Raw genomic sequence first — 20371 nt, 5'->3', positions numbered from 1 at the left:
TTTATTCATTCAACAAACATTTATTTAGTGCATACTATATTTTAGGTATTGAACTTTGACTTCAGAATACCTGTGTTTAGTGGAGACGAAAGACAAAAGAGGCAATGTAAATAGGGTATCAGTGTTAAAATATGGGTGTTAAGAACTGTGCAAGGTCTGGGATTTTACCTTACAAGCTAACGAGTTAGACTGTTACTGTTTCAAGGATGCTCTTGAAAGACACAAGACTCCTGGGTCAGAGACAAAGGACTTTATTATTCACTGCAGAAGGAGTAGCCAGAGTTTTGTTTTGGTTCATGTTGGTTCCCTATGCCCCCCAAGTCCTGCAGGGACATTGCAAAAGGCCCGTCATGGATGCCTGAAGTGGGTGGCATTCCAAGAGAGGAGCACTGAATGCATAAAATTTTAATTATTTTAATAATATTTATTCAGCACCCACTTGATGTCATCATGCATTTTGCAAGGTGCTGGAGATATAAACTCATTCTCCACCCTTCCACAATTACAGTCTCATAATCAGATTGTGAGACAATTGGTTTAAATATTAACTTGAATCCAGAATCTCATAATATATGGGTATTTCCTCCTAAAAAAACAACTACTCATTAGTCCAGCCTGAGTCAAGGACTCATCTCTGAACCAACAGACTGTGCCCAGACTCTTAGGATCATGTAAGAATATTGATTCTTCCACAGTCAGTATGTGGCCTAGAGGGGAGGAGGGTGTCATTCAGAGAATGGAATTCCCAAAGAAAAAAGTGTCTACTGGGCAAACAATCATATCAATATCTAGTACATGCTTCTAGAATATTTCTAGAAGTACTTCCGAGTTTACCCCAGACTGGAATGACAACACAATGTGGAAAGGATGCTTGGGGAAGAAAGCATGGGCCTAGAGGGAAACTTAGTGGTAGCATTTATGTTATTAAAATACAGAGTTTTGTAGAATCAAGTACGATGATCAATTTTTAAAAAGAAAGTAACTTATTAAATATTCTCCTGGAGAATAACTAAAGAATAAATAAAGAATAAAGAATAAATAAAGTAACTTATCAAATATTCTCCTGGAGAGTAAATCTTTCAAAAAACTATCTTCACCTGCATACCCACTGATATATAATTCTACGTAAGTGCATAATCATAATTATATACACACATATCTCAATATTTCTATATACATGTATATTTAGTTTCTTTTCTGAAGATGGTCTTGAATATCCCTTCTCTTTCTTTTCTCCTATTCTCAAACCCCATCCCCCCTTCCCAAACCTGGCCGCAAAACAACTAACCTAGGATGTATCCCTCCATATGTACACATGCATATACAGTTTTTTTGGTTAATGCTTATTAAAAATGGGATTTTGCCTTTCTCGCTCAAAAAAATCTCATAAAAATTTTCCAAATCAACTTGTCTAGGTCTATTTTATTTTTTTAATGGTTTCATAATACTACATATATAATGTTCCATAATACTGTATTCAGGCACTTCTTATTAACTGTTCACCTTGTTTCCAGCTTTTGCCACAAAAACATTGTAGCAATAAAAAGTATGTGTAAATCTATACACACTTGTGTTTTTATTTCTATAGCAGTCATTTCTGGGGCAAGTGAATATGGTGATTCAGTGTATTGACCCACTTAATGTCCTGATTCTTCATCTTCCTGATTATAACAGACATAGCACCTCCCTTGGCAAGTCCAATTCTGTGGCATGGCTTTAGGAATTGGTTCTGGAATTTCAGCTTAAAATCTGTCTTCTCAGCCTTACCAATGAATGTGTGAGCAAAGTATACACTTTAATAAATCTTCTATTTGAATCAGCTAGAGAGGATGCTATTGTCTACCACTAAAAATCCTAGATGATCGAATGTATTTTAAATTTTAATAACAGTAACAATATTTTGAATAAAATGCTGTCCATATTTAAGATGATGACACTTTCCTGTCTTTGGTAAGGAAAGGGCTCTGGGTTGCTATTCCAGGAAAGATAAAAGATTAGTATAAATTAGCAAGAATTAACATCACATGTCTTATATTCAACTAGAAAGATCTGCTTATCTGTCATCAGTGCCACTGGGCAATCAGTGCCACATGGCCCCCAACTCCATGTAGCTCCCTCTTCCTCCATAAATATAACCCCCACCCCCAATGCCAGACTTTCTTCACTCCTGTTCTATTATGCAACCAGGAACATTGATCTCTTGATGCTGGTTAGTTGCTTTTTGAGTACAAATGAAAGAAGAAAGAAGCAAGCCACGGTTTTTTTAAAACCACCTATGTGGTCAGTCTCATCAATTGCCACCACAAGATTCCTTTGAATACTTTCGCTCCCCACCCCACCTCCTTTTTTTTATTCCTAAAACTTTCACTCAATCATTTGAGGACGGGGATAAAACCAAACAGTACAACTATTTAAATCTTTTATTTCAACACAGGCATTGTTTTAAATTTGCACCTTGTATTGTAACACATTTCATACCTAGAGAATAGATGTGAGAACAACTACATAAAAGGATTATTTGACAAAGTTTTAACAGAAGTGTTTATAGCTTATTTGTTTCAGAAACACAGAATTGCTAGACACAAACAACCACTAAGTGGCAATACATTCATTTACAAACTTGCTTAGAAACTAAAATATTTACATATTTACACTGTACATTTAGGTGGGATACTCTGATACATTATTAACAATAAACTCTTAGCAATAAGACTTCTTGGAGTTCAGTGGAACATATTAATTTTATGGAGATGTGAAATTTCCAATTTGATTTCCACCTTCACCATAACCTAAGTGAACTTTCTTTAACCACCTTCAGGACACATGCTTACCTCCTATACAAAATAGCTTTTATTAGCTTATCACCAACCAAACCCTTGTTAGTAACAGATGGAGTTTTATTATCAATGTATTTATAATGTAAGGGTAAATTATTTAGAAGGAAGTCTCTAAAAATTATAATCTCATTAAACCCTATTTTAAATGAACTTTACAGTATAAAATTTATGGTCACATGTCTATTATCTAAAGTTAATAATCTACAAGGTACTTATTTGTATTGATACTCTCATGATTTACTCCATTTACATAGATATTTATTTTAATAATGACATCTTTTAGAAAACAAGTTACGAATATAAAAATGACTATTATAAATTACCATAGCTATACCAAAAATGAACATTCAAAAAGCAGCAATTTGTATGTTAAAATACATAGAAACTTGCTCTACTTCTTTAGCAAAATGCTTTATAAAAGTATAAAACTATAAAAGGTGCTATTTTCTTGAATATTCAGTTTTCTTGATACTTGAGCCAGACCAACAAGCAAACATTACAAATAGTGCAACTGAGCACTGGTCATCGATTTACTTTGAATACAGACAGTAGATTCCAGTGCACAGAGTCGGGCCCCAAAGCAGTTGTTCATCCTTTTGTTAACATACCTAACTGTTGATAGAGCCTAAGCTCACTGAAAAATAACTTAACTTTATCTCACCTTTTGTAGAATACATGTAGACTCAGTATTTACTGAAATAGAGCTAACAAGCTTATCATTACAAAATCAAGACTTATTTAAAATATTAACTGAATATCTTAACAGGAAAATATAGGTCATGATTTATGAAAATTTTACTCAAGCACATAAGTAGTAAAAGAGGAAAGGCAGAATTTATAAACATACATGAAACAAAAATAAAATGTTATTCTTTACCATATAAATTTGAATTGACAAGTTCAGAACAGTCGATTTAAAATTTTGTCATCAGTCTCTTTGCACTCAAGATTGGTCAGAGCTTCAAATTTAAAATAGTTGACAGATTTAAGGAATAGCTTTCACATTAATGACCTCATCTTTATTCATTTTGAGTTTCATGGGAACATTGTAAACTAGCCCTGGCACTTTGTTCTAGGCAAGGCAATTATTAGAAGGGTAATAATAATATAGCTCTTTCTTGCATTTCTATCAGTTCTTGCATTGCTATCAGCATGATAGTATTGAGATCCAAGACTGCATGCTGTCTAGTTCTAGCAAATTATCTTCGCCACCATCTATTGGTCTTTATCTTGAATTAGGAGAGAAATCCCCAGATGTTCTGCACAGTAACAAAAGTTAGGAAAGCCAAATTATCAGGACGTATCAGAAGTGATTTACTCTAGATAAATTGAAAAAGTTATAGTGACAGGCACTTAGGAACTCTGCCTTAGAATTTCCCAAGGATTTGCTAAACGATCCTGCAGAGATGCCTGTGAATCCTAGTGTCAGTTCTGACTTGACAGCATTTTTGGGACTTGGCCAAGGTTCCCTCTTGATACTTGTAACTGAAATGTCCCACCTGAAAAGAAGTATTCTATCCTGCAAATAAAGAAAATGTGAAAATGGATAGTTCTAGTTCTGGCAGAATGGGATAAAAAATGGGAGAGCTGCAGTAAAGATGTCAGTGCCATGGAGAGAAGTCTTCTTGCCTCCTCCCCTCAGTTATGCTCCCTTCATGCAGAAATTCTGTGGCCACGCCACTATCCGTATGGTAAGGTTGCCTGGCCTAAGTCCTTGGCTTGATTAAAACTTAGCCCTTAATAATTCAGCCAATTCCCACAAACTGTTTCAGAGATATTCGTAGGAGTATTAATGTTCTATTAGCTTACTAGTGAGTCAGCTCCTCATCTATAACTTCAACATGTGCTTTAAATATGTGCCTCCTGGGCTCCATTATGGATATAACAAGACATCCTTATGAAAATTCTTTTAACTTTGTTTCAAAGAAAAAAAATTCCTCAAACTCTTAAATGTTGTTGAGTCAAACTGGGTGATAATATTTACTCTACTGTCATTGTCCCTACATTTTATTTAATGTCATGAGTATAAGGTACAGACGGGAAGAGGCAATCAGAGTTTTGCAGTTCTGCTGAGTAATTAATAAGTTTTCCATGTGCCTGGGATACTAACGTTGCAAATCACAATGAATGTGTAAACATTTTAGGTGGACGGTAAAGCAGAAAGCCAAAATTGGACATTGAATTTGAGATTAAGTTGGTGGAGAGTCAGGGAGAAGGCAGGCCAAGAACAGACATGGAAGGAGAAAATAGCAGAAAATTCATTGTTCTGGAATTCAGGAAGTATATATATATAGGGTATAGAGGGAAAAAAGGAAATCTGGGCTGTTTGAGAGCAGGCACTGCCCAGACTAGACCGTTTATATTTGCCTTTCCCATGGACACACACATTTACACTTCCTTTCCATGACAAGCTTTTGGCGAAAAGGTTATGCATTTCATTGAAAAAGCCTCACAGTTCTGACTCTTTGTCCTTTTCATCCAGGTAGTATTCATCATCTGTGGTTGTGTCTGTGTCACAATCCGAGTCCACTGGGTCCTCCTCATAGATATTAAGTGGTTTATTTGGAAATAAGCCATCTTCGGGCATCTGACCACTAGGAGAATTTGAGCTTAACAACTCTGATGGGTTGGGAGGGTTAATCACATCATCTTTCAGGAAGCCAGGGTTCTTAAGAAAACTTGGTTTCCATAATCTTCCTTGTGTGAGTGACCTCTTTACATTCTCCAAGAAAGCCAACTGTTGTTCTTTCCCAGAAATACCATAGTCGATAGGTCTGGATATAGATGATGCAGACTTGGGACCTGTTTTTGTCCTGCTGCTATACAAAGTCCAACTTTCATTTTCATCACAGGAAGGAAATTCGGAAAATGATTTGAATCTTAGACTGTACCCATCGTTGACAGAGAATTCATTCCCAAGGGTCAGTCGACTCAGGGTATTGTCAATAGAAGTGCTTTCAGAAAAATGGCGCTCCCTGACTTTTGGAGGATGACTTTTGTGTAGCAGATCACCGTGCACATTGATGCTTTTTAAACTCTTTGAACGATAGAGGTGTGACTCGGGTTCCCACTCCAGGGATGAAGCGCTCCTTTGCTGCTGCTGACAACTGGCCAGAGGGATACTGAGTGTAGATTTCTGTGCAGGCTCCAGTGGAAAAGGAGAGCTCAGCCTCCTGTGATGGTCAGAGAAGTCTGCTTCCCCGAGGCTGGTGAATTTGAGCTGGTCCGGGGCTCCTGACTCTCTTTCCAAAATCTGAGCTACTGTTATGTCTTTAGAATTCTCATGCTTTGGTGGTGATTCTGAGACATTATTAAACCCATTCTGATGTAGTTGTGAAATGCTGTCAGACTTCTGATTGCTGGAGTGTGTAGAAGGTTCTCCGTTGGATATTACAGTAACCTGGAGAAGGTTCTCAGATTTCTCCACATTCATTCCATCATTACTCAACCTGCTTTCACCTATGGATTCTGAGGACTTTGTAGTAGGCTCAGGGGACAGTGGGTTGAACTCCAGTGTGCCGAGAGATAAGCAGCCAAAGCCAGACCTGCTCCCACTTTGGGGGATGATAGTAGCTACATGTCTTCTGGGACTTAACTCTTTAGCAGGGAATTTTCTGATTGCTGTAGACTTGGTTAAACATCTGTGTTTAACTGAAGATCTGTTTTCCTCTTTTTCTAGGTCATCCAGGTTGGTTTCATTTTTATTATTTCCCCCAGGAAGTAAAGGTGGATCCCATGCAAACTTGTGCATTTCATCTTTAACCTTCCTCTTCTCTGTCACATTTACCTCCTCACTTCTTTGAGGTGATCCTCTGGGTTCAGTCTGCAAACTCTCTAAATCTGGGTCCCCGGAATGAGTCTCTTCAACAAGCTGTAGTTTATGCAATGCTGGAATAAGAGCAAAGACTTGGTTTTCTGAGTCAAAAAGTGTTTTCTCAGTCATTTTTTGGCAATCTATTCTGATTTCCCCTTTGACTTCCCTACACTGTGATCCATTGATGCCATCTTCTACAGCTCTGGCTGTGTGATCTTTCTGAGGACACTTTCCATTTCCAGTGAATGTAGCGACTATTTCACTACCTGCACATGCCCCGGAACTTCTTTTGGTTTGGAAATTTTCAATATGATCTTCTGAATGGGCTGGTACACTAGAAGAACTACTGTTACCTGAATTAATAAATAGTTGACAATTTTCATATTTTTCTTCTGTACCATTTTTTTCTTGAAGCATCAATGAGGTATGCAGGGTTTCACTTTGCAACTTGATTCCTCTCTTTCCTGCTTTGTGAATCATCCAGAGGAGTTTTAGCTAAATCATCTGGGAAAATCTCTGTAGTTATAGATTCTCCTTTATGAGGAGAAACATCTGCCTCAACAGAAACCATTTCCTGTAATGTAGACTCTGAGGGTCTTCTGCTTGGGAACTGCAAGATGGTCATATTCTCAGTGGTATGAGAAAGACAATGGCTATTCTTCTGAGCAGAGTTAACCGGCATCTTTAGATTTTCAGATAAAGGTGTTCCTGACTGCTCTTGCACAGAATAGTTTAGTTCGTTTTTTTCTAAAGCTTTACAAAATGTTTCAGTCTCCACTTGAGGTGATTCTGTAAGTGAATCAGTACTTTGTGTATACTGTTGAAGAAGGTTACAGAATGTTTTGCTCTGTTTCCTTGGTAGAGTGTAATATATTGAAACCACCTCAAGACATTTTACATTATCTTCATCATCAGAAACAGAAAACGTACTCGTAGTCTTAAATTTATGTAATGTTTTCCCACTTTCCTTTCCTGACAGATCTGAACAAAAAGGTACAGAGTCTTTGTTTGAAAGAGAAAATACACTTGTCCTGGAGGCAGCAATTTTGCCATCCTTTTCAGTGCATTCTTGAGCGTATTCCTTTTGGTGGTATCTTTTCGTTAAATAACAATCTCTAATAGACGAGTCACTTTCCAGAGGGTTAATGTTCCTCTCCCTAGGCCTTGGTGTTATGGCAAAAGCACTGGTGTCTGAGACTGCTGATTTTTTTCTTTCATCCCTTCCATTTGAGGCACATGGATCTCCTGAAGGACATGACATAGTCCTCTTGATAAGGAACGGAAATGGTCCTTTTCTCACAGAAGATTTCATGATTTTCATATTTGTCATCCTTTCCGTGGCTTCAGCTGCTACTGGAACTGAGTTTGAAATGACTTTGGCACATTCACTAATTGACTCAGGAGAACTGGGACTTAGTTTGTTTGATGTGTGCTTTCCTATTGGATCGTCGACATTATGTTTGATTTGGAATGGAAGCGGCCCATTCCTAAATGAAGCAGCCATTATCTTACTTTCAGACTGCCTATTGTTTATGAGAAAACTGGCTGGTTTTCTTGGCAAGGTACAATAAATTGTGTCAAACTCGGAAGCTTTGGAACTGCTCTGATTCACCTCAATGACGCTACTGCTATCATTTGTAGGTGCTGATTTACTTTCTGTTTTGCTTAACTTTTCAATACAGGATATGCGACGTCTTACTTTTCCTTTTCCCTTTCCACTCCTGAAAGGAGAGTGTGAGTGGCATTGGACAAAATCAACCACTTCATCATAGACAGGCACATGACTATCATCGTCCTTTTGGTTTTCTGAGGGGCATACAGCAAATGGATCATTTTGGCTCTTGCTAGCATTGTCTTTTCCTTCTCTTTCTCCCAGAGATGAATCTTCATCTGAAAGGCCTCTCCTGGAGAACCCTGTAGTAGAAGGAATCACAAGAGCATCAGGGAAAGAATTATTCCACGATGAGGAATCTGGTAGTGCACCTGATGACACACCTAAAGAATCACATGAGATATTGTGCCCGGCAGCCAACTTGCTATAGTTAATGGAATGAGTTGTGGTACATTGTTCTCCCTTGGTGTTTAAAATAACAGCCTCCCCTGGAGACTGTGCATTTTGATTACCTGTAGGTTTATTAATACTTGAAATATCTTCATTACTTTCTGTTAATTCCTTGTGACAATCTTGACTCGGGCTGGGGAAAGATAGTGGTGGTCTACTTTTCTGAATGAAATGAAGGGAAGTTGCTGAGCCAAGTTGTCTGTTACCATCAAAACTCTGGTCAATTTTAAGTTCATTGGCTTTATCTCTGTGTGATATATAAATTTTGGAGGAATCTTTCCTGGAAAAGGCTCTGGGTGACCTTTTTGAACTTATTGACATAGATACATTTGAAATAAACCTGTTGCTCTTGGCTGAATCCTGGGAGAGGGGATTTTGAAAATCAGGTAAAGGGTTAGAAATTACTGTCTGTGAAACAGATTGGGGTATTTCATCTGTCATGTTTATTGGATCCTTCTTGTTTAGTTTGTCTTCTTCTGAAATATTCATTCAAGTCTTTCTTACAATTCACTTCTGTAGCCAAGATATTGGGCTGGCTTTCAGCAAGAAATGGAGAATCAATGGAATCACTGTTGGTCACAGTGACTTCTGTATGGCTTCTTATTGGAAGAGAGGCAGGCTTATCAGGAATAATTTTCTGCATAGTGACTGTGGGATTCTTAAAGTTGGGACTCTGAGAATCCCCTCTGTCATCAGGAATTTGGGGAAAGGAAGTTTGGAATGAGGATGCTAGAGTCTGAGCAATACCCAATGAGTAAAGTTCTTTGTTTTTAAGTACTACTATAGGAGAACTGTCCTGTTGATATTCCAACCCACCAGATGTGATGTGATAACTTGAACCAGACATGGAGCAAACATTTGGTGTGCCATAATGAGGAGTCAGCTGGTTCCCATTACCTTTTGATACCTCCAAGCTTACCAGTGCGGACATCTGAACATCAGACTGCCAGGGATGTGCCTCTTCTTGGACTCTGGAAACATCTGCTCCATAACCAGGAGAAATCGGTCCCCAGTGCTGAGAAGAAACACTATGGCCATGAACAGCTGACGCACTATTTGTTTCAGTGGAAATCATATCAAAGTCTCTGTCAGAAGAAGTGGATGGCTTCCTGCTTTGATGAAAGTCAGACCAGGAGGAATGTTCTTCCTGTTGGCCCCAAAAAGGATTTTGTCCAAATCTATGTTCTCTGCTTCATCCAAAGGTATTGCTAAAGAAAGATCTAGCGGATGAGTTGTCTTTATGGTAAAATGGCATAATCTCTGAGTTCTCAAATGTGTCAGGACTCATTGCATTATCCATGGGGGCATTTAAACTAACACTTTGGTAAACATTCTGTGAATGGTACAATTCATCTCTTCTGTTCTCCTGAAAACACCTGGGATACAAATACTGGTCAGTAGAGTCAATTTCCATTGGTGAAGGTGCCCTCAGAAACTCTTCCTGGTTCTGCTTGTCTGTAGAAGAATCTGATCTATTCCATACGATGGCTGACAGAGGAACTCTCTTTGGGCTCTGCTGGTGGTGTGGCGGCACAAAACCATGCTTGCTCTGAGTCACGGTTGGAAAATGTAAGCTTCTTGTTCTGAAATGCCTTGTCGCTTGTGGGGTTGATCGTCGCCTGCTGTCGAAACACAGAGAAGTACTACCAAAAGTATTCTTTCGCACAGCATCTTCTTTTAAGACTCTGGGCTCCCTTGTCCTGTACATATCATAAATTGTCTTTGTCCTAGAAGAAAAAGTTTTAAAACCTTCCCTAGGAGTTCTTGGCCTTAGGATGTCATAGACAGACATATTGGAAGTTTCATTATAGCTATTTTTGTGCCTTCCTGTGAGATTATAGTGTCTGTTCCCACTGGAGTAAAAATGACTGAACTGTGTTCTTGATCCACAGGTGGGGGGCGTTCTGGTATTCACTGAGCTTGCAGATTGTTCCTGAGCCAGTTTGCTATCCAAATCATCTAAAACTGAAAGAAAAATAGGAGTCAATTTTTTGGATATGATTTTATAGTTAAATAATAATCTGAGTTGTAAAAAACCCATCGTCAAGAAACATAATTTTTATCATATTATCATGAATGCAATGATTATATTAATTTTGGATATAAGATAGCCTGACTTATACAAGACTGTAATGGAAGTTTCTTTTTCATACTTTTTAAAGTCATGCTTTTTCAAAGTAAACCTTACCTAATGACTTAAGGACATAAAGCTATATTTTTTCTAACAATAAATTTTAATCATGTTTTTTTTCTAAGACATAGGCCTTCGTAAGACATTGGTTAGTAATAAAAGGGAATTAATAATGTAAATTGCGGGCCAGCCTGTGGCTCACTCGGGAGAGTGCGGTGCTGAGAACACCAAGGCCCCGGGTTCGGATCCCATATACGGATGGCCGGTTCGCTCACTGGCTGAGCGTGGTGCTCACACAATAATGTAAATTGCAGTATTGGTTCTACCATTTTTTTTAATGATTTTTAAAAATCAACTTTATTGAGATATATTTTACATAAAGTAAATACAGTAATTTTAAGTGTTTAGTTCTATTCCTTTCAACTACCACAATCAAGATATAATTAGTTCCATCACCCTAAAAATTTTTTTCATGCCCTGTCCCAGGCAGTCCCCATTCACCACTGCTTTCCATCACTAAAGGTGACATTTCTCTTTTCTAGGATTTCATATAAATAGAACCATATAGTGTGCACTTTTTTGTGTGTCTGACATCTTTCCTCAGTATAATGTTTCTGATTCATCCACGTCATTGTATGTATCTATAGTTAATTACTCTTTAATACTGAAGAGGATTCCATTTTATAGATATAACACAATTTGCAATCCAAACACCTATGATGAATATTTGGTTATTTCCAGTTCTGGAGTATTATAAATGAAACTGTTATGAACAAGTCTTTGAGTGGATGTATTCTTTTATTTCTCTTCAATATCTAGGAGTAGAATTGCTGGATCATAGAATATGTATTTGTTTAACTTAACAAAGAATTGACAGTTTTCTTTTTTTTCTCATTTTATTTTATTTTGTCGATATACAATGTGGTTGATTATTGTGGCCCATTACCGAAACCTCCCTGCCTCCTCCCTCTCCCGCCTCCCAACAATGTTGGTTCTACCATTGAATAACTAGACAACCATGAGTATTATTAACCCATGTCTTTCTGTATTTTTCATGCCACTAAATCTCTAAAATATTTCCACCTGTGTTTACCTTATGGGCTTGTAATAGAAATGAGTCTGTAAATAGCATGTGATTTCTCAGTTGTACTATTAAAAACAGCATTACTACCAAAAGATAAACAGCTAATTTATAAACATACTTAGATGGATTTGAGGAATACGTATAATTAAAAGTTCTATACAATATTATTAAATGATATGCTAATGGTAGATTTTTTTCCTGAAAAAATTAAGACCCATTAGCATTCCTATAATACAGCACTTTCTATGTGTCAGGCACTTATCTCACATAACCTTACAAGATTGGTACTACTACTATTCTCATTTTATAATGAGGAAACTGAGGCATGAAGACATTAAATAAATTGCCAGGATCACATGGCACTGGAATTTGAATCCAGGCAGTCTGTCTCCTGAGTCCATGCATGCAAACTCGGTGCAATGCAACTGCTGGGCTCTAAAAGCTGACTTTTCATTTTTACTCTTTATAAACTGTAAAGATGACTTCACTATGATATGAGTTTGTAGTTTTACAAGGATGTGAAGTTGCTGTTGTCAAACAATGATTACTTTGATCTCAGTAGCAAGGTCAGAGGGTGGTGTCCAAGTCGGGGACCAGTGATCTCCTTGTCATACCAAGGACCCAGGCCAAGTGGAGCCCCAGGGCTCATGTTCATTAGGACCACAGTCTCTGTGACCTCAAACAAGCTACAGCATATTTTCATTGATATGGTTGGCATTTCTTCAAATTGTGTTTAATTATATTTGACATCTTTTTCTCAATAAAATCCTGTCAGAATTTAAATAGAACCATAATCTTTCAGGCTCTTTAAATTCTCTAACATCTATCTCATAATAGATGTATTTCACCATATTCATGAACAATAAATACAAATACATTATGTATTTATTGGAAAAATGTTCATTAATGAAAATCAAATCTGACATGGGAAATAAGTTATAGCATTGTTTAAATTGCTGAAAGAGGTTTTTGTTTGTTTTGTTTAGCAGCTGGTTGGTAGAGGGATTGAACCCTGGACCTTGGTGTTATCAACATCATGCTCTTAACCAACTGAGCGAACTGGCCAGCCGCGAAGAAGTTTTTGGTTTACAGAAATCTCTCCTTCTGAGTTACATAAAATAGTGCATTAACATTTGTTATTTTAAATTACTTGTCATTTAGAATTCTGATTTTAACTAGACAATGACAGGGAAAGTGAGGCATGTTAGTGTCTGCATGCAATGGGATGTACATGTGACCTGCCAGTTATGTTAGGACAGATGCTAAGGGCATTTTTGATGTTTGTTCTGGATTTTCCCTACTCTATTTTATTTGTAAGTTGGTGCAATTAAGTTTGTACAGCCAACAGAAGAATTAATCTTGAGCATAAAGGATCTGTAAACTAAGGAATTCTTTAGGGAATCTTCCTGTCAATGTTTTAATGAAAAACTATTTATTTATCCCTAGTCTTCCAAATAATCTATTCTCTACACCCACAATAAAATAATCAAGCAATGCCAAAGTATAAGGTGGGGTAAAAAGAAAACAAAACTATGTAATGAATGAAAATCTGTCATTCAAACAAATAATAATAAAATCTCTTTGATCTCCATTCTCCCTTTCAAGTTTGTGTGTTTGTTTCTCCCTTAAAGTCTTTTTCTGACTACAAAAGCAATGTATGGTTAGAATAGAAAATTCAGGAAAGTATAACAAAAGAGGTAAAACCACCTGGAATCCTAACCAGAAGTAACCACTCTTACCATCACTATAACAGGATTTTAAATAATTCAAAGTCAATTAGAATCCCAAATTAATGGTGCTGTTTTTCTCACGACGCCTGATGTCAGAAAAACTTCTGCATGGTTCTCTTCTTTTTTTTCTGAGAGGACGTGTCATTTTTTAAAAAAAATTCCATAAACAGTAGCTCCCCTCTTCAAACAAAACCTTCATTTTGAAATATATATTTTCCTTGGGGTCTCTGCCAGGCACCATCTTACTGAAGGGAGTCCCTCGGGTGACCATCCAGCTGAATGTCTTTCACTGACCACCCCGCCTGTCCCACACATGGGCAAGGTGATGTCATTACCTTTGCAAACTGAATTAGTTCCTCAGGGTGAAACTGGTGAATGACTTTAGAGATAACTTTTCAAATGGCCAGGCTTATTTTCACACAGAATAACCTATGTAAAGGTGAACTACGATTGTATAATAATAAGAAACACGTGCATATGGAACTTTTGGAATCTGTTTCAGTTTTCATCATTATCTATTGTACAAGGTTAATTGTTTAATGACAATTAGATTTTATCACAATGCATTTAGGTCCTAATGAGGAATAAAAAAAGTCTAGTAAGTGCAGCAAACTTTATAGATATATTTCCTAAAGATGCATTTCCTTTGTTAAATATTAAACATGATTACTGTTCCATATATTTATCACTTTGACCTGAGAATATTTGCTTAGATTATATTTAATCACAAGATTTTAAAATATTTGTATTAATAATATATTTGGCATCCTCTACAAATAAACAAAAAGACTTCAAAAATAAAGTACAGGGTTTGATATGTTTTTAGCACTTCAATACAAACTATAATTATTATTTGCTTCCTTTTAGTGCTGGGAGTTCGGAAAGTGACTTAATGCATGGACTTACCTTGAAAAATCTCATTCTCCAGCAGGGAGGCATCCCATGGAGGAGGAATCCCACTTCCTTCCCTCATGACTGCTGGCTTGGAGACAAAGGCACTGATGACTGGTTGATTTTCCAGAGGTAAACTGTATGTTTTTGTCTGCTAATTTTAGAGTAGAAAATACAAAAATACACACATGCTCCCACAAAAATGCCCCAAGCTTAAAACTCCTAACTTAAGGACTATAAATCAATTTTCCTAACATCTATTTCTCAACTTACAATGTTTTGTTGTTTTTGCCATTTGGAACCGATCATGAACTTCATACTTACACTAATTCCTTCAACTATGAGTCTTTAGGCAAGATACTGAGCCTCTCTCTGCCAAAGTTTCCAACAAACTTACACAGCTCTATACAAATCTGTTGTGGGGTGGGAGGGGTGTTCCTGGCAGACAGGAAAGAAATCAACCTTTCCTGAGTGGGAGTGTTGTCTCCACGGCGCCAATGGCTGGGATTTTGTATTTTCTAACGCTGTACCTATTCTATCAGGAGCCTATTAGCTGAAGCTTGTAATGGACCTTCAGATTTGTGAACTTGGTGGATTTAGAAAAAAAGTGTTTTTACCCAGAGGTCACCTAGAATGGTAGAATCCTAGTAGTTCTGGAACAAAGATACCAAAAGGTATGACCTTATAAATTTTTAAAACCATTGCAAGTTTTAAAGGATTTAGAAGAATGATACAGAGGTAAAGTTGTTTTCCTTTTATTTTTTAACTAGCAAATGTTTATCTTGATTTCATCAAATACAATCACTGCCCTACTTTCAAGCTTTAATTTGTCTTTATAACCTTGGGAGCCACTCCCGTATCTTTACTTTCTTGTGCCAAAACTTCATTTGCATTTCCTCTGTCAAACTGGCTCTGTTACTCATGGCTCCACTTTCACACGTCCTGCACATCCCTGAACAAGGCTGGCAGTCACTTCCCTTTCCAGTCTCTTTATTTGCACCTCATTCTGCTACCCAGTCCTTGCCCCTTGAATCCCTTTCCTCCCCAACTTAATCCTTTCCATTTGATGTTCAACATTACATTTCCATCTTTAATGCCTAAGACCAAATGTCTAACCTTTCCAAAGTTCCAACTTCTCAATTTTTCCATCACAGGTCTGTCCAATTCTAAAACCCAGTTCTCTTACCTCTCCATTCCTCACAATCTAGTATTTTCCCTCCTGCCTGTTTTCTTTCTCAAAGTCTAAGTCAGTTATTTCTTGCAGAAGCCTTCCTAATTTCATTGACTTGTGGTTTTCAGTTCTATTGGCAAGCCACAATTGACTACTCACAAAGAAGATTAATTAATAAGGAAGAAATGTTCCCATGATAATCTATTAGTCATTGGATATAACTTAATGCACTAATATGAAATTCGGAAGTAAATATTAGAAGCAAAACATAACTACAGTGAGATACCAAATGAAGGTAATAAAAACTCAACCTAGTCATTTGAGAAATAGATCAGTTAAAGTTAATTCTAAAGTACATCAAGGTGTTCTCTTTTGTTTCCTGCCTAATGTGTCTCCAACTCTTCATTTATGATAATAACAATTAATCACAAATAATTATAAGAATAGATCTTATAAATCTGTTCTTCCCAAATCTGCAGTTTTGATGGTTGGTGCAGAGTAGATATATCTGATAAAGAGAATACCAAACATCACTGTCTTTCAACCATTTTAACATCCAAACAAACTTCAAATTTCCTCCATGTAGATCAGAGAACATTCCTTGTGACCTCCTGGATCACATTCCTTTAAAATGAAAATTTACAGTGAAATGAAAAGTACATGAACTGTAGGGTCATGTGAAAAGATGAAACGCTCTAGGATGAGAAGAATTAGTACCATCTAGAGATCTGAGTATAATTTCCTTTGATTATATTTCTGCTCAGACCTCTCCTTCAAGACCAACCCTACTCACCCAACATATTCAGGATGATTCCAAAACATAGAGATGTAAATTACATGGCTAAGAGAAAACACCTAGGGTTTACTTATACTTAACTTTAACTCTGCAAGGATTTTTTTAGTGATAAAAGTGTTTTTAAAAAGTAACTGCAAGGGCTGGCCCATGGCTCACTTGGGAGAGCGTGGTGCTGACAACACCAAGTAAAGGGTTAAGATCCCCTTACCGGTCATCTTAAAAAAAAAAAAAAAGTAACTGCTAGTCAATGGTAGGTATCATATATAAAGAAGATCAAACGCTCACTGATCTATAGACCCAACTTGTATTTAAGCTATGTGTGAGATATTATTATTACTATTATTATTACTATTATTATTATTATTGTTAGCAGCAGCAGCAACTAAACATTGATTATTCTGGGCAATGTGTAAGGGCTTTATATGGGTTACTTTATTTCGTCATTTTAATGACACGATGAGGTTGGTACTACTATTATCTCTACTTTGAGAAAATTGAGGTTTCAAGAGGTCCGGTCATTTGCCTCAGGTCACACTGGTGGAGGGAGAGGTTCACTCCCAGTCTGCTGGATTTCAGAGCCCGTGCTGAATCACCTCACTAGTCCTGATCAAGTTTTGCAGCACTATATCCTAGTATATAATACACTACAGTATATAACATGCTATTAGTGCACTATATCCTAGCAGTAGGCATTCTCTGAAGCCAAACACAGATCTTAGAGCTGCTGGAAAGCACCCTAGAAAAGAGGTAAATCCCTCCAGGGCCCAGAACAGATGCTGATCTTCAACAGGGCTCAGTCTTGAACTCAGAATTCACCTCAAAATAATGCATGGAGTTGCCATAAAAGGTGAAGTCTATTTCCCACCCCTGGCCTACAGGAGGAGGTTCAAACACCACTTTGCAGCAAAATTGTGTAAAATTCCTTTTCCAATTTTTGATGTAAGCCTTTCCTCCCATCTCTCCATGGATGTCCTGTGCTCCAAGCTCACTATGCACAGTTCCCCAAAATGTCATGTCATATACTTCTAGGCCTCCATGTCTCTGCTTCTGGTTTTTGCTCTTTCTCCGTTTCTTCTTCTGGAAAATAGAGTCCAGTTTATATAACACCATCTCTGTGAGCCTTTCTCCAGCTCTCTTGGGTAGAATTAATTCTGGTGGTATTTTTTATGCACCTTTGCTATGTAGCTGCTATGTCATACTCAAAGCTGTTTACGTTCTTCCCACTTTTAGTTTACCAGTAGTCTTCTCCCCTTTCCCCCTACCACAAATTTCAGTCCCCTCCATGATTCAGAAAACCAAGGATTCAAAGACAAATGAATCAGGACCTTGGACGTGGATCAATCTCTAAAATGACTAAGAAAGCACAGTATTCTTCTTTGTATCCCCAGCACCTAGTATGGTGTTTAGCATATAAGAGATTGATTAGTATCAAATCCAAGACTACTCTTCGCACAATAATATTCTCCTCTTCTGGACTTCTCTAACACATTTTTGTGTACTCTTTTCTTACCGACTTTCTTATATTTGAACAGAAGTACTCATTTATTCAGTTTTTAATATACTTTTTAATATCCTCTCTCATTGGGTCCTTACAAAAAATTTGTGAGTTATGTAGGGATTATCATTCCCATTTTGCAGATGAGAAAACTAAGTCTCTTGTAAGTGCCTTACTTAAGTCATATGAATAATGTATGGTGGCTTCAGCTACTCACACTCATATGATCTGATCCTTAACCCTGTTCTTTCCACTATGCTGCTTTTTACTGTTATTTTACTAATGTACATATCTTGAGTTAGACGGTAAACTATCTGAAGAGAGGAAACTTGTTGTAAACATTCCATACCCTTCATTGCATGTGGCGTGATACTTTGCACAGTTATGAAATGATCTACGATACACCAACTTAGAAATCTACATATACAAAATTTCTAGTAAAGATTATTACAGAAATTGTGACACTGAAAATTTACAATATAGGACTCAGAAAAGCATGTTGAATGCAGGGACAGCACAGTGGTTAAGCACATGAGCTCTACGTAGTTTCAAATCCTGGTTCTGCCCATTAATATTTATATGACTTTGAGCAAGTGACTTAACCTCTCTGTACCTTCGTTTCTTGGTAAATAAAAAGAACAACCACCACAACAACACCTACCTCATAGGGTTGCTGTGAGGATCAAATGAATAGTTATAAAACACTTAGAATGATGTCTAGCACTTAGTAAGTCCTTACTATTAGCTGTTACTATTCTTTCGTGGTTTTTCCTGAGAATTTCCTGAGGACTTCTGCTGATGCTTGCAGCCCAACAAGCTAGAAAGGTTTCCCACAGGATTAAACGCTGGAGTCTCCAAATGTTGGCTTTCAGGATCTCAGTTACATTCTCAGACACGGTACACAAAATAGGCTGAGAAAAATGAGGCCTTTTATGCAACTCCAATCCACTCTACTGGTATTGTCTGCAATTCTGACGTGACTAGATAAACAAACCTTCTGTCCCATAGTAACCTTAGAATATTTGAGATTCCTAGGGCAGCCAAACCTGCAGAACACCTGTCAGAGCTAAAGCCTAAGCTCACCGATGCTATCAAATGCTGTGGTAAAGTCAGTTCTGTGTCTGTTTTCCTGAGTAGGTCACATCCACCAATGTTCCTCGTGGCTTAACAACACCCATTCATTTCTTCATCCAATTCCTGGGTGCTGAGGTTGTGCTAGCAGTCGGGATGCACAGGTGGGTATCAGACAGCCCCTGCCTTGGGGATCTCACATGGGCCCAGTGTGGTCACATGGGAGGTGTGATCCAGCGGGGCAGAGTTGACCGTATCACCTAACAGTAGGCCCTGGCAGAATTTGTTCAGAGATAAAGAGTGATCAAGTGGCCCAGGCCATAAGTTTTGTCTTTATTCTCAAAGATGGTGACTACTTTGACTTTGGATTACTCACTTGTTAGATGGTTCTCAACCGGAGGCCACTTGTTCCTCAGGGAACATTTGACAATGTCTGGAGACATTTTTGATTGTCACAATTGGATGGAGGAGAGGTAATGGCATCTAGTAGGTAGAGACCAGGGATGCTGCTAAATATCCTACAATACAAAAAGGCCAGCTCCCATCCCCCCAGCAGAGAATTATTCAGCCCAAAATGTCAATAATGCTGAGGTTGAGAGAAACCCTAGGCTAGATGATCTCTATGTTTCTCCCCAGCTCTAAAAATTCTATGTTTTCTGAAACCCTTTACTTCTTTTAATTTTACGCAGAGTTAAATAGCCGCTTCCTTCTTTTCTGAGTGGAAGGTCATCTAATAATGTAGTACAACCTCCCGTAAAATTCTGGATTCCCCTTTGTACCAATCCTGCCAGGCTGCCAACCAAGTGATGGGAAGGAAGTTCATCACCTCACGTCTTGGCAAGGATCCCTGTGGCATCAATGGTCAGCTTCCAGCTCTCTGTGGGCTAAGGGATAGGACTTCCATGAATAAATGATAGAAATCTACATGTCACACAGAGCTCTCGTTTTAGTAGATATTTTCTCTCTCTTACTTTTTGTAACAGCTGTTAACTGGGAGCAACAATCACTGGCTTTTATTTTTCCAGCTCTTCCCTTTTAGATTGACAGGCTCTGAGCAGTGAAATGGTGAAACGTAAGGGACAATCGGGAAGGTCAAAGAAAGATATCTATTAATCTTCAGACTGGATTTTCAAATCCCAAGAACTCTGAATTAGCTCTACTGTCTTATAATTTCAAGGCATTTGCATTTCTTTTTATGTTCTTTATCTGCTTCAGATCCCACGGCTCTCAAACAGGAGGTCAGTCTGAGCACTTTTCTTGGGAAAATTGAGAGTACATGTGCATCCCGG

At 37.7% G+C, this 20371-nt stretch overlaps 1 pseudogene; it reads right to left on the bottom strand.

The window, feature by feature from the left end:
• Positions 1-5286: 5286 nt before the first annotated feature.
• LOC134377216 (exophilin-5-like) overlaps positions 5287-20371 on the bottom strand; it is a 78256-nt pseudogene continuing 63171 nt past the window's right edge.

This window comes from Cynocephalus volans, chromosome 4 (genome assembly GCF_027409185.1).
Source record: "Cynocephalus volans isolate mCynVol1 chromosome 4, mCynVol1.pri, whole genome shotgun sequence".
Lineage (NCBI taxonomy): Eukaryota > Metazoa > Chordata > Mammalia > Dermoptera > Cynocephalidae > Cynocephalus > Cynocephalus volans.
The sequence above is the reverse complement of the archived record's forward strand: the minus strand, read 5'-3'. Positions and strand labels throughout refer to the sequence as shown.